This window comes from Theropithecus gelada, chromosome 1 (genome assembly GCF_003255815.1).
Source record: "Theropithecus gelada isolate Dixy chromosome 1, Tgel_1.0, whole genome shotgun sequence".
Classification (NCBI taxonomy): domain Eukaryota; kingdom Metazoa; phylum Chordata; class Mammalia; order Primates; family Cercopithecidae; genus Theropithecus; species Theropithecus gelada.
Genome location: NC_037668.1, coordinates 199,133,663 through 199,159,110, shown reverse-complemented (window position 1 = coordinate 199,159,110; position 25,448 = coordinate 199,133,663).

Sequence of the window (25,448 nt, the reverse complement as noted above, 5' to 3'; positions counted from 1 at the left end):
TAGACGGTATTCTAAAATATATTTTCCAAGTTGCTTGCTTTCTCTCCGTCTCTTTCAGGGGTGCCAATGAGTCATAAATTTGGTCTCTTCACATAATCCCATATTCTTGGAGGCTTTGTTCATTCTTCTTTATTGTTTTTTTTTTCTTTTTTTCTGGCTGAGTTATTTCAGAGACCTGGTCTTTGAGCTCTGAGATTCTTTCCTCAGCTTGGTCTATTCTGCTGTTAATAGTTTCAATTGCATTCTGTAATTCTTGAAGTGAGTTTTTCTTTCTTTTTCTTTTTTAATTTTTAACTTTTATTTTAAGTTCAGGGGTATGTGTGCAGGATGTGCAGGTGTTACAAGGTAAATGTGTGCCATAGTGGTTTGCTGCACAGATTATGCCATCCCCCAGGTATTAAGCCCAACATCTTTTTTTTCTTATTAGATTTTTAATTCTATACTTTTTGAACTACATATTTCAGACTTATTTAGATTATTATTTTTAAATTTAGATTCTTTAGACAAAGTCTCACTCTGTCACTCAGGCTGGAGTACAGTGGCACAACCTCCACTCACCACAACCTCCACTCACCGCAACCTCCGCCTCCCAGGCTCCAGCGATTCTCATGCCTCAGCCTCCTCCCAAGTAGCTGGGATTACAGGCATGTGCCACCATGCCCAGCCAATGTTTGCATTTTCAGCAGACACAGGGTTTTGCCATGCTGGCCAGGCTGGTCTCAAACTCCTGACCTCAAGTGATCCGCCCATTTCTGCCTCCCAAAGTGTTGGGACCACAGGCATGGGCCACCGTGCCCAGCCATTATTTAGATAAATTTTACGATATATCACTATGATACATATATAAAAATGAAAATACAAGTAAAATAAGTTGGTTAAGGCATGGCTGAAATTTGTTCACATTCAGAACTCTTCTGAATCACTGTTATATAAGAGTTGTGATGTCCACATCTTCTATGCTCTGATCCTTCTTCCCATCATCATGAGCACTGAGGATGTGGCATTTCCTAACAAGCTGCTCCACTCTTGTCTCTGGGGTTTTCTTCCAAGTTACTAGTGGCCATTGTGCAAGATTTGCAGCAATGACATCACAATTGTTCCCTTTAAGAACACACCTTGACTTCAGAGATGCTAAACTGGAGAACTGTGCATTGGTGAGACAGGTTATCCAGCCATGGGGAGGGCAGGTTGGTTCTGCAGACTCCATGGCAACAAAATGCTCCCCACAATTGAGAAGCCAGCTATAGAGTCTTAAACCTCCCTGTGCATAGCGATTGCAACAAGACGATGAGAAACTGTATTCAAACTCCTCCAGAAATGGTGGTTTGTTTCTCATGAGGTGAGCAGGTTTCCTGAAGGAGGGACTGGGGAGGCAGCTGAGCATCCCTGGGCTACAAGACCTCTGAGGGCCTCTGCAGCCCGAGTCCCATGTCCTTGTGATGGTTACAACAAAGAGATATAGAGCTGGGACCTTTCTTCTCCTGCCTTCTCACCACCTTCTGTACACAGGCAGAGAGGTAGCTATCAGGGAAGCAAATGGGCACTTGCCCCCCAGAGGCCTCTCCATGGGCCATGCAGGGCGAAACACACTCTGCTGACTCACTTCAGCCATCAGACCCCAAAGGCTGGCCCTGGGGACATGCCTCCTTGGAATGGACAGTTCTCAGTCTGCCCTACCCTGAGATCCTATCTTAGTGATTAACTCAAGGTATTATCTTAGGAGTTTAACTCAATATCCTCTGGAGGATACAAAGCAGGTTCAGGTGTGGTGGCTCCAGGGCACACAGTGACCCCTTCCCAGCCAGGCCCCCTCAGGTGTAGGCTCTGGACCCCTGAATAAGCCTGCCCTCCTGGCTTTCCTCACAAGGCAGCACCCTCTACCCTAGTAATGTGCTGATGTTCCAGTCCTGGTCTTTCCCTCTCCAGCATGTTGCCAGGGCCTGTCCACTGGCAACACTGCCCCATCTGCCCCTTCTCTCTTATTCCATAGCTCTGCCCTCACCCAGAGCCCCAGACATTCCCTGTCTGCTCGGGGGCTGGCCCCAGGTGAGTTTCTCACAACCTTGCTCCAGGCAGTGGCTGAAGCCTCCTGTTCAGTCTTTTGCCCCTGATCCACTGTGTTTGCTATAGCCAGCAAGTTTTTTCTAAAAATGGTTGACTGGCCGGAGCGGTGGCCCACTCCTGCAATCCCAACACCTTGGGAGGCCGAGGCGGGCAGACCACCTGAGGTCAGGAGTTCAAAACCAGCCTGGAGCCTGGCCAACATGGCAAAACCCTGTCTCCACCGAAAACACAAAAACTTAGCCGGGGTGGTAGCAGGCACCTGCAATCCCAGCCATTCGGGAGGCTGAGGCAGGAGAATCGCCTGAACCCTGGAGGTGGAGGCTGCAGTGAGCTGAGATAGCGCCACTGCCCTCCAGCCTGGGCAACAAGATTGAGACTCCATTTTTATTTTATTTTATTTTTTTTTAAACTTTTTTTATTGCATTAGAGATTATTTTATTTTATTTTTCTATATATATATATATTTTATTATACTTTAAGTTCTAGGGTACATGTGCTCAACATGTAGGTTTGTTACATATGTATACATGTGCCATGTTGGTGTGCTGCACCCATTAACTTGTCATTTACATTTGGTATATCTCCTAATGCTGTCCCTCCCTGCTTTCCCACCCCACAACAGGCCCTGGTGTGTGATGTTCCCTTTCCTGTGTCCAAGTGATCTCATTGATCAATTCCCACCTATGAGTGAGAACATGCAGTGTTTGGTTTTTGGCCTTGTGATAGTTTGCTGCGAATGATGGTTTCCAGCTTCATCCATGTCCCTACAAAGGACATGAACTCATCATTTTTTATGGCTGCATAGTATTCCATGGTGTACATGTGCCATATTTTCTTAATCCAGTCTATCATTGATGGACATTTGGGTTGATTCCAAGTCTTTGCTATTGTGAATAGTGCTGCATTAAACATACGTGTGCACGTGTCTTTACAGCAGCATGATTTATAATCGTTTGGGTATATACCCAGTAATGGAATGGCTGGGTCAAATGGTATCTCCAGTTCTAGATCCCTGAGGAATCACCACACTGTCTTCCACAGTGGTTGAACTAGTTTACAATCCCACCAATGTGTAAAAGTGTTTCTATTTCTCCACATATTCTCCAGCACCTGTTGTTTCCTGACTTTTTAATGATTGCCATTCTAACTGGTGTGAGATAGTGTCTCATCGTGGTTTTGATTTGCATTTCTCTGATGGTGAGTGATGATGAGCATTTTTTCTCGTGTCTGTTGGCTGCATAAATGTCTTCTTTTGAGAAGTGTCTGTTCATATCCTTCATCCACTTGTTGATGGGGTTGTTTGTTTTTTTCTTGTAAATTTGTTTGAGTTCTTTGTAGATTCTGGATATTAGCCCTTTGTCAGATGAGTAGATTGCAAAAATTTTCTCCCATTCTGTAGGTTGCCTGTTCACTCTAATGGTAGTTTCTTTTGCTGAGCAGAAGCTCTTTAGTTTAATTAGATCCCATTTGTCAATTGTGGCTTTTGTTGCCATTGCTTTTGGTGTTTTAGATATGAAGTCCTTGCCCATGCCTATGTCCTCAATGGTATTGCCTAGGTTTTTTTCTGGGGTTTTTATGGTTATAGGTTTAACATTTAAGTCTTTAATCCATCTTGAATTAATTTTTGTATAAGGTGTAAGGAAGGGATCCAGTTTCAGCTTTGTACATATGGCTAGCCAGTTTTCCCAGTACTATTTGTTAAATAGGGAATCCTTTCCCCATTTCTTGTTTTTGTCAGGTTTGTCAAAGATCAGATAGTTGTAGATGTGTGGTATTATTTCTGAGGGCTCTGTTCTGTTCCATTGGTCTATATCTCTGTTTCACCAGTAGCATGCTGTTTTGGTTACTGTAGCCTTGTAGTATAGTTTGAAGTCAGGTAGCATGATGTCTCCAGCTTTGTTCTTTTTGGCTTAAGATTGTCTTGGCAATGCAGGTTCTTTTTTGGTTCCATATGAACTTTAAAGTAGTTTTTTCCAATTCTGTGAAGAAAGTCATTGGTAGCTTGATGGGGATGGCATTGAATCTATAAATTACCTTGGGCAGTATGGCCATTTTCACGATATTGTTTCTTCCTATCCATGAGCATGGAATGTTCTTCTATTTGTTTGTGTCCTCTTTTATTTTGTTGAGCAGTGGTTTGTAGTTCTCCTTGAAGAGTTCCTTCACATGCCTTGTAAGTTGGATTCCTAGGTATTTTATTCTCTTTGAAGCAATTGTGAATGCGAGTTCACTCATGATTTGGCTCTCTGTTTGTCTGTTATTGGTGTATAAGACTGCTTGCGATTTTTGCACATTGATTTTGTATCCTGAGACTTTGCTGAAGTTGCTTATCAGCTTAAGGAGATTTTGTAAGCCCAACATCTATTAGCTATTCCTCCTGATCCTCTCCTTCCTCCCACCACCCCCACCAAGCCCTGTGACAGGACCCAGTGTGTTTTATCCCCCTTCATGTGTCCATGTGTTTTCATCATTTAGCTCCCACTTATAAGTGAGAACATGTGGTATTTTTTTTTCTTTTTGTTCCTGCATTAGTTTGCTAAGGATAATGGTCTCCAGCTCCATCCATGTCCCTGCAAAGGACATTATCTCTTTCCTTTTTATGGCTGTGCAGTATTCCATAGTGTATATGTAACATATTTTCCTTATCCAGTCTACAATTGATGGGCATTTAGATTGATTCCATGTCTTTGCTATTGTGAATAGTGCTGCAATGAACATACACGTGCATGTGTCTTTATAATGGAATGATTTTTATTCCTTTGCGTATATGCCCAGTAATGGAATTGCTGGGTTGAATGATATTTCTGCCTCTAGGTCACCACACTGGAATCACCACACTGTCTTCCACAGTGGATGAACTAAGTTACACTTTCACCAACAGTGTAAAAGTGTTTATTTTTCTCCACAACCTCACCAGCATCTGTTGTTCTTTGGCTTTTTAGTAATAGTCATTCTGACTGGTGTGAGATGGTATCTCATTGTGGTTTTGATTTGCATTTCTCTAGTGATCAGTGATATTGAGCCTTTTTTTGTTTTTTTCCTCCATGTTTTGGCCTCATGCATGTCTTCTTTTGAAGAGTCTGTTCATGTCCTTTGCCCACTTTTTAATGGGGTTGTTCGTTTATTTTCTTGTAAACTTGTTTAAGTTCCTTATAGATGCTGGATATTAGAACTTTGTCAGATGGATAGATTGGAAAAAAATTTTCCCATTCTGTAGGGTTCTGTTCACTCTGTTGATAGTTTGTTTTGCTATGCAGAAGCTCTTAAGTTTAATTAGATCCAATTTGTCAATATTTGCTTTTGTTGCAAATGCTTTGGGCTTCTTTGTCATGAAATCTTTGCCTGTGCCTATGTCTTCAATTGTATTGCCTAGGTTTTCTTCTAGGGTTTTTGTAGTTTTGGGATTTACATTTAAGTCTTTAATCTATCTTGTTGATTTTTGTACATGGCATAAGGAATGGATCTGGTTTCAATTTTCTGCATATGGCTAGCCAGTTCTCCCAGCATCATTTATTAAATAGGGAATCCTTTTCCCGTTGCTTGTTTTTGTAAGGTTTTTCAAAGATCAGATGTAGATGTGTGGTCCTATTTCTGGGTTCTCTATTCTGTTCCATTGGTCTATGTTACTATTCTTATACCAGTACCATGCTGTTCTGATTACTGTATTGCTATAGTGTAGTTTGAAGTCGGGTAGTGTGATGCCTCAAGCTTTATTCTTTTTGCTTAGGATTGCTTTGGCTATTTGGGCTCTTTTTCGGTTCCATATTAACTTCAAAATGGTTTCTTCTAATTCTATGAAGAATGTCAGTGGTAGTTTCATAGGAATAGCACTGAATCTGTAAATTGCTTCGGGCAGTATGGCCATTTTCATGACATTGATTCTTCCTATTCATGAGCGTGGAATGTTTTTCCACTTGTTTGTATCATCTCTGATTTCTTGGAGCAGTGGTTTGCAGTTTTCCTTGAAGAGGTCCTTCACTTCCCTTGTTAGCTGTATTTGTAGGTATTTTTATTCTCTTTGCAGCAATTGTGAATGGAATTGCCTTTCTGATTTGGCTCTCGAATTGTCTGTTGTTGGTATATAGGAATGTGTGATTTTCACACATTGATTTTGTATCCTGAGACTTTGCTGAAGTTTCTTATCAGCTTAAGAAGCTTTTGGGCTGAGATGATGGGTTTTCTAGATATATAATCATGTCCTCTGCAAAGAAAGATAGTTTGACTTTCTCTTTTCCTTTTTGAATACCCTTTATTTCTTCCCCTTGCCTGATTTCCCTGGACAGAACTTCAAATAGTATATTGAATAGGAGCGATGAGAGAGGGCAACCTTGTCTTGTGCCAGTTTTTAAGGGGAATGCTTACAGCTTTTGCCCATTCAGAATGATATTGGCTGTGGGTTTGTCATATATGTATCTTACTATTTTAAGGTAAGTCCCATCAATACCTAGTTTATTGAGAGTTTTTAACATAAAGAGATGTTGAATGTTATCAAAGGCCTTTTCTGCATCTATCGAGATAATCATGTAGTTTTTGTTTTTAGTTCTGTTTATGTGATGATTACATTTATTCATTTGTATATGTTGGACCAGTCTTGCATCCTGGAGATGAAGCCTACTTGATCATGGTGGATAAGCTTTTGATGTGCTGCTGTATTTGGCTTGCCAGTATTTTGTTGAAGGTTTTTGTATCGATGTTTATCAAGGATATTGGCCTGAAGTTTTTGTCGTTGTTGTATGTCTGCCAGGTTTTGGTATCAGAATGATGATGGCCTCATAGAATAAATACATATGTATTTAGGGAGGATTCTCCACTTTTTAATTTTTTGGAATAGTTTCAGTAGGAATGGTACCAGCTCTTCTGGGTACCTCTGATAGAATTCATCTGTGAATCTATCTGGTCCTGGCCTTTTTTTGGTTGATAGGCTATTTTTTACTCACTCAATTTCAGAACTCATTATTGGTCTATTCAGGGATTCATTGTCTTCCTGGTTCAATCTCGGGAGGGTGGATGTGTCCAGGAATTTATCCATTTCTTCTAGATTTCCTAATTTATGTACATACAGGTGTTTATAGTATTCTCTGATGATTGTTTGTATTTCTGTGGGGTCAGTGGTAATATTCCCCTTATTTCTGATTCTGTTTATTTGACTCTTCTCTCTTTTCTTTTTTATTGGTCTAGCTAGCAGTCTATTTTATTAATTTTTTATTCAGAAAACAGCTCCTAAATTCATTGATTTTTGAAGGGGTTTTTGTGTCTCTATCTCTTTCAGTTTAGCTCTAATCTTGGTTATTTCTTGTCTTCTGCTAGTTTTGGAATTTGTTTGCTCTCGGTTCTCTAGTTCTTTTTGTTGCAATGTTAGGTTGTTAACCTGAGATCTTTCTAACTTTTTGATGTGGGCATTTAGTGGTATAAATTTCCCTCTTCACACTGCTTTAGCTGCATCCCAGAGATTCTGGCATGTTGTATCTTTGTTCTCATTAGTTTCAAAGAACTTCTTGATTTCTGCCTTAATTTCATTATTTATCTAAAAGTCATTCAGGAGCAGGTTGTTCAATTTTTACTTAATTGTATGATTTTGAGTGAATCTTGAGTTCTAATTTGATTGTGCTATGGCCCAAGAGACTGTCTGTTATTATTTCAATTCTTTTGCATTTTCTGAGGAGTGTTTTACTTTCAATTCTGTGATCAGTTTTAGACTAAGTGCCATGTGGTGATGAGAAGAATGTATATTCTGTTATTTTTGGGTGGAGAGTTCTGTAGATATCAGGTCCACTTGATCCAGTGTGAGTACAGGTTCTAGATATCTTTGTTAATTTTCTGTCTTGATGATCTGTCCAATATTGTCAGAAGGGTGTTGAAGTCTCCCATTATTATTGTGTGGGAGTCTACGTCTCTCTGAAGGTCTCTAAGAACTTGTCTTATGAATCTGGGTGCTCCTGTATTGGATACATATGTATTTAGGATAGCTAGCTCTTCTTGTTGAATAGAACTCTTTACCATTATATAATGCCCTTCTTTGTCTATTTTTTATCTTTGTTGTTTTAAAATCTGTTTTGTCAGAAACTAGTATTGCAACCCCTGCTTTTTTCTGTTTTCCACTTGCTTTGTAAAATTTCCTCCATCCCTTTAAGTTTACATGCATCTTTGCATGTGAGGTGGATCTCTTAAAGACATCATACTGATGGGTCTTGGTTCTTTATCCAGCTTGCCATTCTGTGTCTTTCAATTGGGGCATTTAGCCCATTTACATTTAAGGTTAATATTGTTATGTGTGGATTTGATCCTGTCATCATGATGCTAGCTGGTTCTTTTGCAGATTTGTTTATGTGGTTGCTTCATAGTGTCACTGGTCTATGTACTTCAGTGTGCTTTTGTAGTGGCTGGTAACAATTTTTCCTTTCCATATTAGAGCTTCCTTCAGGGGCTCTTGTAAGGCATTTGCCTCAGCATTTGTTTGTCTGAAAAGGATCTTATTTCTCCTTTTCTTATAAAGTTTAGTTTGGCTGGATATGAAATTCTGGGTTGGAAATTCTTTTCTTTAAGAATGTTGAATATTGGTCCCTAATCTCTTCTAGCTTGTAGGGTTTCTGCTGAGATATCCACTGTTAGCTGATGGGCTTCCTTTTGTAGGTGACCTGGCCTTTCTCTCTGGCTGCCCTTAATTTTTTTCTTTCTTTTTGACCTTGGAGAATCTGATGATTATGTGTCTTGGGGATGATCTTCTCATGGAGTATCTTACTGGGGTTCTCTGCATTTCGTGAATTTGAATGTTGGCCTGTTGAATGTTGGAGAAGTTCTCCTGGTTGATGTCCTGAAATATGTTTTCCAGCTTGGTCCCATTATTTCCATCTGTTTCAGGTACCCTAATCATTTGTAGATTCAGTCTCTTTACATAATCCCGTATTTCTCAGAGGCTTTGTTCATTTCCTTTTATTCTTTTTTCCTCTATTCTTGTCTGCTTATCTTATTTCAAAAAGACAGTCTTCAGCTCTCAGGTTCTTTTCTCCTTTGGGTCTATTCTGCTATTAATACTTGTGATTCCATTGTGAAGTTCTTGTAGTATGTTTTTCAGCTCTATCAGGTTGGTTATGTTCCTCTCCATACTGGGTATTCTGGCTGTCATCTCTTGCATTATTTTATCATGATTTTTAGCTTCTTTGCGTTGGGTTACAACGTGCTCTTTTAGCTCAGCTAAGTTTGCTTTATCCACATTCTGAATCCTACCTCTGTCATTTCAGGCATCTTAGGCTCAGCCCAGTTTTGAACCCTTGAAGGAGAGGTGTTGCAGTCATTTGGAGGAAAGGGGGCACTCTGTATTTTTGAGTTTTCAGCATTTTTGTGCTTATTCTTTCTCATTTTTGTGAGCTTATCCACCTCTGATCTTTGAGGTTGCTGACCTGTGGATGGGGTTTTTATGTTTGTTGTTGTTTTTCTTTTAACATTCTGGCTACTCTTCTGTTGGGCTGCTGCAGTTTGCTAGGGGTCCACTCCATACTCTAGTCACCTCAGTTTTTCTAATACCTGGAAGTATCACCAGTGAAGGCTGTGAAACAGCAAAGATGGAAGCCTGTCCCTTGCTCTGGAAGCTCTGTCCCATGGGGGTACTGACTTGTGGCCAGCCCAAACACACCTGTAGGAGGTAGCTGGAGACCCCAGTTGGGAGGTCTCACCCAGGCAGGAGAAATGGGATCAGCAAGCTGCTTAAAGGAACAGTCTTGCTGTGTTGTGTATCCCTTGGTCCTCAATCAGTTTGAGCTCTCCAAGGCCTGCAGGCTGAACCAGCTGAGATGCCCCAAACAGTAAAGGTGGTGGCCTTCCCCCCAGGCACTCCATCCCAGGGAGAAATGAGAATGCTGTTAGCTGTGGAATATGGGTGAGGGTGGCTGGAGGCTCTTCAAAGAGATGTAAACTCCCACACAATAATAGTGGGAGACTTCAACACCCTTCTGACAATATTAGACAGATCATTGAGACAGAAAATTAACAAAGTTATCTAGGACCTGAATTCAGCTCTGGATCAAGTGGACCTGATACATATCTATGGAACTCTTCACCCAAAACCAACAGAATATACATTCTTCTCATCACCTCATAGCACTTAATCTAAAACTGATCACACAATTGGAAGTAAAACACTCCTCAGCAGATGCAAAAGAACTGAAATAATAACAGTGTCTCAGATAACAGCATCATCAAATTAGAATGCAAGATCTAGGTCCCATAAACAATCAGTCTGGCCATATCTTGACACAACAGCCATGCCTTGCTGGGGAACCACCTCTGCCCTTTTTGGTTTGGACTGTCCAAAGCCCAAAGGCTGGAATTGCTGAGTCGTCCCAACAACCAAGGTGGTGGCCCAGCCCTCCCACAGCACACTCTCCCCTAGGGAGAGATGAGAGCTCTATCTATAGAATACGGGATAGTAGGGGTGGCTTGAGGCCCCAGCTGGGAAGTCCCACCCAGTGAGGAGGAATGGATGGGGTCTCATTTAAAGAAGCAATCTGGCCACATTCTAGCAAAGCAACTGTGCTGTGCTTGGGGGACCCTTCCTCATCTGGACTGCTTGGACTCTTCAAAGCCTGCAGGCTGGAATGGCTGAGTCAACCAAACAACAAAAATCACATCTCACTCCTGCCCCCAGGGACTCCATCCTGTCTTAGGCAGGCTCCATCCACCCTGTTGCTGGTGGCTGCCTGGAATTCCAAGCCAGTAGGTCTCATCTTGTGAGGTGCTGTGGAAGTGGGGCATGCAAACGGTTGCTGCTTGGACCCCTGGATTCAGCCCACTTTTCAGAGATATGTACATACAGACCTCCCACCTTGCTGGGGATATCGGGGCCAGAGTATGTAAAGCTCCTGGGTCTCTGCATGCCTGAGCAGCTGCTCTGCTGAGATTCCTCACAGCTCTGTGTCAGACTCAAGGCCCTGGTGGTGTGGGCTCACGAGGGGATCTCTTGATCTGAGGGTTGCAAAGATCTGTGGGAGAAGCATGGTTTCCTGGGTTCACACATTAACTCACCAATTCCCTTGGCTGTGGATGGGGGTTCCCTTGGCTCCATGTCACTCCCAGGTGGGTTGTTGCCCTGCCCTGCTTTTCTTCATTCTCTGTGGGTCCGGTTGTTTTCCTGATCAGTCCCAATGTGAGTACCTGGATATTTCAGTTGAAGGTGCTATATTCACTTGTCCCTTTTGCTCCTCTCTGTAAGTACCACACCACAGCTGTTTTTATGTGGCCGTCTTGGCCCTTCCCATTTGAAGTGAGTTTTTCAGTTCTATTAGTTCAGTTTGGTTCTTTCTTAAAATGGGCATTCCATCTTTCATCTCCTGTTTTATTTTATTGTATACCTTAAAATCCTTGGATTGGATTTCAGCTTTCTTCTGAATGTTGATCTTCCCTCTGATGCGTATTGTGAATTCTATTTTTTCACTTCAGCCAGCTTGAGAATCATTGCTGGAGAATTAGTGCAGTTGTTTGGAGGTCAGAAGACACTCTGGCTTTTTGAGTTTCCAGAGTTCTAGCACTGGTTATTTCTTGTCTGTGTGTGGACTGATGGTCTTTCAATAATTGAAGTCCCAGTCCTTTCAATTTTTTTTTGCTTTTATCTAATTTGATGCCCTTTGGAGTTTGATTATGGCATAGGTGGGTTTGGTTGACTGGCTTCAATTCTAGTCCACTCCTGTGTTTTGGAGGAGGCGCCTCTGATTACTGTCTCCATGTCCACACTTTTGTTGGGTGTTCTGGTCCAGGGGGCTCCCTCTGTATCCTTGCTGAATTGGTCCTAATATGCTGTCTGTGTGCCTCCTCAGGAAACATGGGGTTGCACCTGCCTGCAGAGTTCAGGCTCAAGCAGGACTGCTAGGCTGAAAGCTCTAGCAGGTGTAGCCTGAAAGCTCTAGCAGGTGTAACCTATCTGGCTATGAGAGGCAGAGTTGGGCCGGGTTGCCCACCCTGCTGTCCAGGTGTTTCCAAGTTTCCAGGGACAACAGGAAGGTACACTCTGCAAGTGAGTTCACACAGAGGCAGTACCACCGCTCCTGCAGCTCTAGCAGGTACTGCCCGCCTGGGTTACCTGTGGCATGGGTGGGTGGAGTGGCCAGACTGCTGGGCCAGAAGCTGCCAGCCCCATCTTGCAAAGGGATGGGGGTGGTGGAACAGTCTTAATGCTCCCAGGCACCACAACTGCAGTCTCTACTGGGGCTATGGCACTGGTACCGGTCTGCTCCAGGGCCCAAGGCTTTTAGTGATCCCGTTAGACTTCGGAGTTATCCCCACAAAACATCTGGGTGACTCTCTGCTTCAGTCTTAAAGCACAATGTGGGGGGATGCCGAGTGGCCAGGAGGATTCTCCCATTCCTAGTCTTGCACAAGTCCTGGTGTAGAGTGTGAATCCCTCTGGGGGCTGTCCTTTACTAACCCTTTCCCATGTTGGAGAGGTTCTCCTGGCTCCAAGCTGAGCCCAGACAGGCTGGTACCCAGCTTCACCCCTTGCTGTCCTGTATGTGCCCCTGCTCCTTTGACAGATCCTGACATGATTTCTCAGATGATTGGCCTGTAGGGACAGTATTCCCTAGCCTTATGTTTTCTCTCTACGAGAGCAGCACACATGAGCTACTTCTCGTCCATCATTTGGGCCCAACACCCTCAAGTTACTGAAATTGCTTTTGTAGGGGAGAATTTTTTATTGAGGATGTATGTATGTTGTTGATTAGGATACTTGGCTTCGATTTTGGGTGCCTGTTGTAGTGTGATCTTTGTATGACATCTCAGGAAGTATGCAGGGTCAGTGGTCTCTGTGATTTCCGTGGCATCTTAAGGTACAATTATTAGTTGAGTTTTCGTGAAGTTTCGCTGGGGACTTGAATGCCAATTGAGCCAGTCTTCGTTTGGGCCCCAGTGGTGGCAGCAGTAAGGTGAGTGTGCCTGTTTCTAGGCCCCAGAGCAGCTTACACTGCCTCTAGTGTTAGTGAGACTTGGAGGGCTGAGTCTTGGGCCTCCAGGTGTTTTGCTTAGAAGCTAGTGGTGGGAGAGGTGGGCCAGGTGTGTGAGTTTGCCGTCAGGCCCCTGAGCAGCTGGTGTTGTGTGGGTGATGGCAGCAGCAGTGGGACCCAAGTGGTTTTTGTTGGTGTTTCTGGAAGCTGGGATGAGTTCAGTGGGTTAGTCTACAGTCCCATAGACACCTGTATAGGAGTCTGTATTGTCCTAAGTGTGCTTAGGAGAGCTTAGTCTCCCCTGTCTCTTCCCCAGCTAGGTGGCTACTGGAGCCACATCACCTCAAACTCAGCCTAAGTGTTGGGCACAGCGCCTTGTCAAACTCTCAAAACGGTGCCAGCTATGGGCTTGTGACCAGAGAGGAAGAGACCTTGCTCAGGTGAGCAGCGTGGGCAAGAAGCTGTGTGGTCTACCTGAGTTTCAGTTTCACAGCAGTTCGTAGCAGGATGTTGAGTATTGTCCTAGGTATGCATAGGAGAGCCTGGCTTTCCCATCCCTCCCTGATGGGGTGGCAGCTGCAGCCACATCAACTGAAATTTGGCCCAAGAATGGGGTGCAGCCCAGTGTTAAACTCTCAAAATGGCACCTTGGGCCTACCATCAGGGAAGGCGGGACCCCTCCCAGGCAGACAGCATAGGCAAGGTGCTGAGCAGGGTGTGGCCCACTCACATCCCAGTCTCACAGCAGCCCATTGGAGGATGGGGGTATTGTTCTAGATATATGTAGCCTGGTATCCCTGTCCCTCCTTGGGTGGGCATCAGGTGCAGCCACATCATCCTGATTCAGGCCAAAGGGAAAGGTGCAGCTCAGCATTAAACTCTCAAAATGGTGCCTTGAGCCTGTTACCTGAGAGGACAGGGTACCTCCTAGGCAAGCAGCAGCATGGGCAAGAAGCTGTGAGGTGTGCAGTCTTCTCACATCTCAGTCTCAATAGCAGTCCACAGCAGGGTGGTAGGGACCCCTCCCAAAGGTGCGTGGGAGCAGCTGGACTCCCCTGCCCTTCTCTCCTTAAATCAGTGCAGTGGCAGCAGCCATGCCTGCGGATCCCTCATGTCTAGGTTCTCAGAATGATTCTCAACTGAAGTGGCTCCAGGTTCAAATGCCCGTGGAATTCTGTGTGGGGTTCCCTTTCTGGAGCAATATCTCTGCGATCTTTAGGCGGCTCTGTGTGTCAGGCCTGAGGTCCTAGTAGGTTGAGGGTTTCTCCCATAGCCAAAATCATAAAAGCCCATTTAGCAGCCCTGGGGGTTTCTCTCTCACTGTTTCCCCACATTCAGGAGCCTCTTCTGGCTATCAGTCAGTTCCCAGATGGACAAGCTGCCTCAAACCCTCTCCTTACTTACTTTTAGTGCTTCCTGTCTCCTCTCTGGAAAATCCGAACATTCTCTACTGGATGCCCTGTTTGAATTGTGAGTATCTACTTACTATTTTGGTTCCTCTTCACGGTGGAGGCACATACTACTGTGTCTAGTCAGTCATCCCAACTCTACTCCTCACTTTCATTTTTGAAAGGTAAGTTTGTGGGATGTAGAATTCTTTTTTGACAGTTCTTTTTTCTTTTAGTACTTTGAATGTATCTTCTCACTGCCTTCTGGCCTCTATTTTTTTTCTGATGATATGTCTGTTGTTAATTTTCCTGGGATTCCCTTTTATGTGATGAGTCTTTTTTCTCATGCAGCTTTCAAGATTTATTTTTTTTCAATAGTTTAACTATGATGTGTCTGAGTGTGGGTCTCCTTGTGTAATTCTACTTGAAGTTCATTGAACTTGGATGTGTGGATTAATGTTTTTCATTAAATTTGGGGAATTTTGAGTGATTACATTTTTGAATATTTTTTCCATTCCTTTCTTTCCTCTTCTTTTGGTATTTACAGTACAGGTATGCTGGTGTTCTCATTGATGTCCCACCTTTCTCTGAAGTTCTGTTCCTTTTTTTAAAGTACTTTTCCCCCTTCTATTCTCTAATATTCTTAATCTCTATTGACTTATCTTCAGGTTTACTGATTTTTTTAGTCACTTGAAATCTACTTTTGAGAACCATTAGTGAATTTTAAATTTTGGTTATTATACTTTATAACTCTAATTTCCGTTTTTTAAAAAATAAACTTTTTTGTAGAGCAGTTTTAGGTTCACAGAAAAATTCGGTGGAAAGTACAGAGAGTTGTCATGTATCTCCCACCTCCACTTATACGCAGCCTCCCCACTATCAGCATCCTGGAATGAGTGGTGCATATACTACAATTAATAAAGCTGCATTGACACATTATTATCACCCAACTTCCATAGTTTACATTAGGTTTCATTCTTGATACTGTGCATTCTATGGGTTTTGACAGGTATATAATATATCTACCATTTTTGTCATCATACAGAATAATTGCCCTAAAAGTCCCCTATTCATTCCTCCTTGCACCTAGACCCCTGACAACTACTGATCCTTTTACTGTCTTCATGGTTTTGCATTTTTCAGACAGTTATATGATTGGAATCATACAGTATATAGCCTTTTAAAATTGGCTCCTTTCACTTAGTGATATGCATTTAAGTTTCCTTCATGTCCTTTCAGGCTTGATAGCTAGTTTCTTTTTAGGACTCAAATAATTATCACTTGGATATACCACAGTTGTTTATCCATTCACCTACTGAAGGACATCCTAGTTACTTCCAAGTTTTGGTCATTATAAATAAAGCTGACTTAAATATTTGCACAGGTTTTTGCACGGGCATAAGTTTTCCGCTTAACTTGGGTAAATAATAAGAAGCATGGTTGCTGGATTATGTGATAAATACATGTTTAGCCTTGTAAGAAACTAATTGTCTCCAACATAACTGTACCATTTTGCATTCCCACCAGCAATGAAAGTTCCTGATGTTCCATGTCCTCACCAGTATTTGGTGTTGTCAGTGTTTTAGATTTTGTCATTCTAATAGGGGATATCTTATTGTTGTTTTAATTTGCAATTTCCTAATGACATGTAATGTTGGGCATCTTTTTATATGCTCATTTGCCATCCATATATCTTTGGTGAGCGTTTATTTGGGTCTTTTGCCCATTTTTAATTGGGCAGTTGGTTTTTTTTGTTGTTGAGTTTCAAGAGTTCTTTATATACATTTGCTTCTTCTTTTTTTTTTTTGAAATGGAATCTTGCCCTGTTGCCCAGGCTAGAGTACAGTGGTGCTCTTTAGGCTCACTGCAACCTCCACCTCCCAGATTCAAGCCATTCTCCTCCCTCAGCCTCCTGAGTAGCGAGGATTATAGGCACGCCACCATGCCCGGCTAATTTTTGTATTTTTAGTAGAGACAGGGTTTCACCATGTTGGTCAGGCTGATCTCGAATTCCTGACCTTGTGATCCGCCCGTCTCAGCCTCCCAAAGTGCTGGGATTACAGGTCTGAGCCACGGCACCCAGCTACATTTGCTTCTTTTTTTGATATTCTTTAGTGATAAGACATTGTCATCATATCTTCTCTTCTTTAAGCATGGATTATTTGAGATATATACATAAATATATACATATCCATACACACAGATGGCCCCCAACTTATAATGCCTTGACTTAGGATTTTTTGTCTTTACAAAGGTGCCAAAATAATATGCATTCAGCAGAAACCATATTTTGAGTACCCACATAACCATTTTGTTTTCATTTTCAGTATAGTATTCCATTAATTACATGAGATATTCAACACTTTATTATGGCATAGGGTTTGTGTTAGATGATTTTGACCAAGTGTAGGCTAATGCAAGTGTTCTGAGCGCATTTAAGGTAGGCTAGGCTAAGTTACGATGTTAGGTAGGTTAGGTGTATTCAATGCATTTTCAGCATATGATATTTTCAATTTATAATGGGTTTATTTGGACATATGTCATAAGTCAAGGAGCATGTATATACATGAAATCTTTTTTGTTAAGTTAAATATTTGTGTCCTTTGTGGACATTTATTCTGTATCTTGATTTTTCTCATCACTTTGGTGATACTTTCCTCATTTTAGATAATGTAGCAACTCTGGATACCAACTGCCCTCTTTTTGTGTGGCATGATGTTATTGTTTGCTTGTTTATTTTACTGACTTGGCTGGCATATTTTAGTATGTCTGTTTCTTCTGCAGTGTGAAGCCTCTCCTCTGGCTTCCAGAGGGCAGAGCCTTGGGCACGTACAGTCACCCTGGTATTACAGTTGTTTTAACAAGTCTCTTTTTGACTTTCTCTTTCCCTGATCTTTCTGTTAAACTATCTGCCTTTCTAGGTATTACACTTAAATATTGGGCTCCATTAATTGCTGGTTGACTGCTTTATTATTTACAACATTGCTCCAAAGTCTGATCAAATTAAATTCAGGCCTATTAGCAGGAGCTAGGATTTGAGGTTTATTCTAATCCCATGAGGATTCTTTTTAGCTGTATTCCTCCCTAGTTCTCTCTGGCAAAATATCTGGCCTATGGTTTAGTTAGGTCATCTCATGGAACTAGCAGCATTTTAAAAACTGCTTATTACTAAAATCCTCATTGTTTTTGAAAGTTCCCTTAGGCTTGAGCTTCCCAACACTATCAATGACTTCTGATTGAAGTCACTTCCCTTTTGGAGAGCTTCGGGGCTCTCTTCTTTATGACCTGCTTCTTTCCCTGGGAAAAATCTCTCTGCCACTGCTTTGGAGCTGGGGACAGGGATAGTAACCCACTTCTCTTGGAGAGAGTCGTGCTTACAGACAGGCTACTGGGCAGAGTTTGTGGTAGCTTCTGGTCTTTCTCAGCTTCCCTCTGCTAGTGTGGAACATATATTCTACAACGTACTGGGCTAAAGGTGATTGGGATCTCATTATTCTCAGTGTGCTCTGTCTAGGGTAGAGTCTCCATCAAATGAATGTGGGGTGGGTGGAAGACCAACAGGGGTTAAACTTGTATGGAATTTAGCCTCTGTAACATAGTACTGGTGTGTGTATGTGTGTGTGTGCGTGTGTGTGTGTGTGTGTGTGCACATGCGCACAGTTATGAGAGATACTGGTGGCCTGCACCTTTTGAGAAGATACTGTAGCCCTTGACTGGGAGCTTAGGGGAAAGGGAATCTCATCTTTTTGGCCATACTTTTGGTGATGAATTTTCTTTTTGTTTTTAAATTTTTCTTACATGATCTGGCCTTACTGAATCGTGGAGTGGGATATTAATCACAATGAGCTGGAAACAAGGAGAGAGAAGGCGCAGGCTGTGGGTAAAGTGTCACATATTCTTGCTGTTATTACTGGTATTTAGTAGTTCACTTAGGCTAGGCTGGACTCCAAGCCTCAGGTTTGGTTTAGATCTGCTACATTTTTATTCAACATTTCTAGGATCTGTGATTACCCATTCATATTTCTTTCATGGTAGAATGCAGAAGCATAAGAAGCCCAGACAAAATACTCAAGCACATTTAAAGCCTCTACTTAAGTTCTGTCTCTAATTATCCATTGGTCAAGGCAGTTACATTGCCAAGCCCAAAGTCAATGGGGGAGGGATGTGTACTTTATTTTATTGGTAAATGCAGTAAAGTCACTTAGCAGAGAGAGAAAATGAAGACTTTAGGAAAATAATTTGATTTATCTCACAGGTCACTTGTGATTCTGCCTTAAAGCCTTTAAAGTTTTCTCTGTCTGGATGTTTCTTTTGCCTGATGTTCTCTTGGCTTCACTTCTTTCATGAATCTGTTCAAGTATTTGTTACCTTGAAAAAAAGTTTATCTCTGATCATCTGTGTCAGCGTTGGTCTCCCTGGAAGCAGAGGCTAAAATAGAATTAGAGGTTTAAGAGATTTTCGGGAGGAGTGCCTCTGAAGGAAACATGGAATGAATGGGGTGGAGAAGTAGACAGAAATAGGCTTCAGGATGCAATACAGGTATGACACCTCTGATAGAAGAGGAGGATAAAAGAAGTATTGTATAAAAAGAGTTTCAGAGTATAATGCAGCTCTGAAAACTCTCAGCCAGGTCTATGAGGAGTCACAGAGCAAGCATTGCCTACTAGAGGAAAGAATGTATGGGATAATTCTGGCTTACATAAAGCATCTTATAGTTATAATCTACAATTTTAAGCTGAAAACAACTGAATTTCTATTGCCTACAAAAATTCTAGCCTTTTCCCTCTTCCTCCACAATTTGTTTTTAATGTCACAATTTACATATTTTAGAGTGTGCATTCCTTAAAAGCTTATTGTACCTTTTGTTATTTTTGACTGTTTTGACTTTTAGTCTTTTTGAAATATATATATATATCTCCATATATATACATACCTCTCCACATATATATATCCATATCCATATATATATCCAATATCCATATATATCTCTCTCCATATATATATCCAATCTCTCTCTATATATGGATATATATAGAGAGAGATTTACATACCACCATTACAGTATTGGAATATTCTGGATTTGACTATGTATTTACCTCTATAGTGAGTTTTACACTTTCATATGTATTCCTGATAGTAATAATCATCCTTTTGTTTCCACTTAAGGAACTTCTTTAAGCATTTTTTGTAAGACAGGTCTAGTGATAATGAATTCCCTCAGCTTTTGCTTTCTATGAAAGACTGTATTTTTCCTTCATTTACGAAGGACAGCTTTTCTGAGTATACTATCCTTGACTGACAGTATTTTTTTCTTTCAGTATTTTGAACATATTATTCCACTTGCTCTTGGCCTGCAAAGTTTCTGCTGAGAAACCCCTTAATAGTCTAATGAGGTTTCCTTATGTGATTTGGCATTATTCTCTTGCTGCTTTATAATTCTCTTTGACTTTTGTCAATTTGATTATAATATTCTTTAAGAGGACCCCTTTAGGTTGAATCTATTTAGGGACTTTTGAGCTTTGTGGATTTGGACATCCATATCTCTTCCAATACTTAGGAACTTTTCAGGAACTACTTCATTAAATAGGATTTCTGTCCATTTCTCTTCTCTTTTTTGAAACCCCATAATGTGAATATTTGTTGCTTAACGTCATCTTATAGTTTCCATTGGACTGTCTTTACTCTTTTTCATTCTTTTTTCTTTCTTTCCTCTGACTGAGTCTTTTCAGAAGACCTATTTTTAAGTTCCCAGATTCTTTCTTCTGCTTGATCTAGCCCGCTGTTGAACTTCTCGGTTGTATTTTTATTTCATTGATTGAATTCTTCAGCTCCAAGCTTTCTGTTTGGCTCTAAAAATATATATTATCTATTTCTTTGTTAAATTTCTCATTGAAAGCATTAATCATTTTTCTGATTTTATTGAATTATCTATTTGTATTCTCTTGTATCTCACTGAGTTTTCTTAAAATTATAATTTTGAATTTCTTTTCAGGCAACTCATACATTTCTGCTTCTTTGGCATCAGTTACTGACTGTGTTCTTTTGGTGGAGTCATGTTTCCTTGTATTTTGGTATGCTTTTTGGTGCTATGGTATTTTCATGCATCTTGTGTTCCTGCACAGATGTCTGAATATCTGGTGGTGTGGTCTCCTCTTCCAGACTTTACAGAGTGGCTTTTGTAGAGAAAGACTTTCACCTGCAGATGGGCCTGAGGGTTTCAGTTGGGCAGGATGCAGTGGCTCTGGTTTCATGTGGATACAGTTGTGTAGTTTTTGTGAAGCTTCTTCAGTTGTGATAAATGTTAGCAATGACTGGGGGTTTCAGTAGTCTAGGTTACAGGGATGTGTGGCAGTGATGGTGGCTGCATAGGTTATTTGGGTAAGGGATTTAGGAGTCCTCCTATTCTTGTCTTCCTCACAGTGGGGACTTATCTGAGAAGATCTTTCTTGGTGTTGGGTCTGACATGGTTCACAGGCAGTCATAGCAGCACTAGAATCCAGGGCACAGGTGCTCAGAGGTGCTATGGAGCTGGGTTTCTGAACTCAGGGTCTTGTGAAACTACTATAGCACTTGAGACTTGAGGTACAGGTTTACTCTCCAAGGTATGAGTGAACGCAGTTCTCCCACTAAGCCAGTGTTGGTCATTCTGTGGCATATCTCAGCAGCTTGAGCCCAGGAGGCATGACATAGCTCTGACCCTGGGAGGTGGGACAAAGTAACAGCTTCGATCCAGGGAAAAATGAGTGCTCTGGAGGCTCAAGCTCTGGGGAGCAGAGCACAACTGCAATTTAGGTCCCAGAACCAACAGGGCACAGTGACAGCTTAGACTCCAGGGGATGAAGTACCACACAATGTTGACTCTGGGTTCAGGGATAATGGGATATAGCAGTAGTCCAGGCTCTGTGAGGCCAAGTGCAACAGCAGCAATGACCCAGGAATGGCAAGGTGCTGCTGTGGCTTGGGCCTTGGCTGGTGGGGAACAGTGCAGTGATAACTCTATTCCCTGGAGAGGCACAGTGCCATAACAGCTTGAATTGTGAGGAGCTTGTCAAATTCTAAGTAGGAGGGGTACAGTGGCTGTTCAGCCTGGAGGACAGGGTGGCACACCTCAGTAAAAGCTCTGATTCCCTGAATCATGAGGCACCATATCTATTTGGCCCCAAAAGGCACAGCTACATGGTTCAGTGGAGCCTCTAGATCCCTAGAGGTGGGGCATCATGTCAACTATGGTGCTGTGGAGTGCAACAGCTCCACTGTGCCAGAAGCTTGAAGTCCCTTGGGGGGCAGAGTGCTGCCTTACCTGTGGCATAGGGGTGCATGTGACTGCTCTGGTGTGCAGGAAATCTGAAGATCTGGGGTTGGGGGAATGGAGTGCTGCCTCAGTTGTGGCACCAGGGGCGTGAGTGCTCTGGTGTGCAGAAAACCTGAGGTCCCCGGAGGATAAAGTTCTGTATCTAAGGTCCCTGAGGGATGAAGTGCTATATCTGCTTTGGGACCAGGATTGTGAGTGCTTCATGAGTCCTGAAGTCCTCAGGCGTTGAAGTAGGCCTTGGCTGTGGTACCAGGGAAACAACTGCTCTAGTAGTGTAAGGCTCTGGGTCCCTAATAGTGGGGCACAGCTTCAGGTTGGCCCTAAGGAGAGTGTGCAGCACTGTTTGGGATGTGGAAAATGGAGTATCTCTGTGGCCGACTGGCTCTAGGAAGTACAGCATAGCAGCAATTCTGCTTGGGTATGGTGTGCTACTGGGTAGGTGTAATGCAGCGGTGGCTGAGCCTCGGGGGTGGAGGAATGCAATGGCTACTTGTCCCCAGTGCATGACACACTCTAGCAGTGGCTCTGATTGCAGGATGACACAGAACAGTAACAGCATGGGTTTCTTCTTTGGGGGTAGGTAGCTCAGCATGTGGACTCCAGAGAGTTCCCTCAGCTGGGTTCAGAGCCTGTGAGAACTGTAGGAGTCTCTAGTAATGGAAGTAGTAGAAGTAGGAGTCAACAGTGGTTTGAGGGTTACTGGGGTCCTCTTGCTTACCTTTTCCTTGCAGAAAGAAATCCTTCCTGGTTCTGAGCTGATCCCAATTGAGGGGATGGAGTGGCTGGGGAAAGGTGTTTTCTCCCCTTCTCTCTGTGGCCATCCTGAACTTTTGTGCTCTGCAGGACTTCTTCTGGGTTTTTACTGTTCTCTGGTATAGTCCATTAGTCATTTTGGCTAAAATGTTATTTATTTATTTATTTGTTTAGTTGTGGGGGTAGAGCTCTAGTAGCTTCTGGTCAGCTATCTTGCTGACATCCAATTTTGGGCACACTGATATTTTTTGATGTTAAAAAAATTTTAAGATGGAGATATGTTATACCTATATATTTGTTCCATATTGTTTTATATTTTTCAATAACTTTTCTCCTTTAAAATTTTATATTTTTCTACATCAGTCTCGTGCTTTTGTTGTGACATTTATTCTTAAGCATTTTCAGATTTTTTTACTATTGTAAATAAAACCTTTTTACATATTAAATTTTCTAAGTGCTTATTGCCAGAATAGCTAATAGTTTATGACTTTTATGTTTATTTTTTGTTTAGCTATAATTATATATCTATAACATAATTTCTGCTGATTTGTCTTTGTTTTTTCTTTGTCTAGTTTATTTGCCTAAATATAAAAGAAGTAAAGTTTCTCACTATATTTAAATTTTTATTACATTCTCCTTAAGTTTCTAATTTTTCTCTTTACATCTGTTTCTTGCAATCTATTGGGTTTGTGTATTTATCTTGTATCCATCCCTTTGCCAAAATCTCTTCTCTTAATTTTACTAGCTTTTCTTTGGTTTTCCAGATATATATATCATACCATTCACAAAAAGACATCGTGTTATCTCTTCTTTTCCAATACCTATGACAATTATTATTATTGTTTTATTGCTATTTTGCTTTGGCTCAACCTTCCAAGATGGCGTTGGATTATATTAACATTGAGAGTAAGCATTTCTGATTTAAAAAAAATTGTTTTTGTTTTAACATTTAGAATAATGTTTGCTGTTGGCTTTGGTAAATAGTATTTATTTTGCCCAATGGGAATATAATATACCTATTGTACTTAGATTTTTCTTAGTGTGTTTTTTTTTTAAAGAAATACATGCTAAATGATTTCAAATGCCCTTTTAGCATTTACTGATATAATTACATTATCTTTTTCTTTTTAATTTGTTAATAAAATTTATTGTGTTGATAGATTCTAATGTTGAATCCTCTTGTGTTCATAGAACAAGCCTTGCTTGTTTGTTGAACAGAAAACCTTTCAACTTTTGGTATAGTATTTGCTTCTATTTGGTAATTTTTATTTTAAAATTTGCACCGATATTTATAAGTAAGATTGGTTTACAGCTTTGTTCTTTGTAATACTTTTTTGAAAGCAAGTTTTACTGTTAAGGTTGTATTGTCTTCTTGCTATATTTACCTAAGCCTTAGCGTAGCTTTCAAAATACTGATAACTATTTAAAATTTAAATGAGGCTTGACCATAAATCTATCTAATCCTGATTACTAAAAATGGTAGGTTATTATTTTTTTCAATCCTTTTTGTGGCAAATTGTCTATTGGAAATTTTCATTGATTTTTGGATGAATTTTGTTACTTTATATTTGTCTAGGGTATTATCTATTACCTTTGGGTTTTCATAAAAAAGAATGTAGTATTCTCTAATATATATTTTCCAGAGTTGCTATTATTGTATCTTTTTTCTTATTCCTAATTTTATCTATTTTTGCTTTCCAGCTTTTTTCCTTAATCTGGGACACAAGTGATTTACCAATTTTATTTTTCTCTTTAGAGAACCAGCTTTTCAATTTATTTATATGTTATCCTAATTTTATAATTTTTTGCTTTCTACTTTATTAACGTCAGTATTTATACTTACTGGGTTCCTCCTGCTTAATCTATTTGTTGTTCATATTAAAATTCCTTAAGTTAAGTGCTAATGGCTTTTAATTTTCATCTTTAGAGCACAGGTAGGTCCATACATCTTTTTCTCTGAGTGCAGCTTTTTCTGTGTCTGTAGGTTTTGATATAAAGTATATAAAGTATTATGTTATTTAATATTATTGCTTTCTTTATAGCTACCATATATTTTTATATTTTCTGTTTTACCCAAAAATTAGTCATGAAAGCTTTTAAATTCCAAAATTTAGGATTTTCTTTTTATTACCTTTGTATTAGTCATTTCCACTTTTATTGAATTTTGACTAAAAAATGTAGACCACTAAATATTGTTAAATCTACCTCAAATGTTTGAATATAAGGTATTCTTTGTGGCCAAGTACATGATTTATTTTTATAATTATTCAAAGAGCATAAGAAAAAATAAGTACTTTTTGTTTGGTGGATTTGGGTTCTAAATATATCTATATTGTAATTTTTACTGATTTGATTATTTATTTTTTAAAAATCCTTCTTTTTAAAATCTTTATTCAATTTGTGTAACTATAAAAGAGGTATAACGATGTCTCTCACTATCTAAAATATTAAGTTAATATTAAAATATTAAGTTCTCTTTGCATTTCTAATAGTTTTTGTCTTAAGTATTTTGCTGCTGTAAGTACTTTAAGCACACAGGTTTACAATTCATACTGTCTTCATAAAGTGTGACTACGCCTTGTCTCAATACATGATGTTTTCCCTTCTTCCTGTTTAATATTTTTAAATTGAAAATTTACCTTGTCTGATACTAGCTCCTGCCTTTACGGATTGTTTTTTAGTGCCCATTCCTCTGATTAACTAATATCCTCACTGTTTTAGATATGTTTACAGTAAACAGCATATAGCCAGTTTCTTGCCATTTGATTCCTTTTTTGAGACAGAGTCTTTCTTTGTCATCCAGGCTGGAGTGCAGTGGCGTGCGGCTCACTGCAACCTCTGTCTCCTGGGTTCAAGTGATTCTCCTGCCTCAGTCTCCTGAGTAGTTGGGATTACAGGTGCATGCCAGCACACCCGGCTAAGTTTTGTGTTTTAAGTAGAGATGGAGTTTCACCATGTTGGCCAGGCTGGTCTCAAACTCCTGACCTCAGATGATCCACCTGC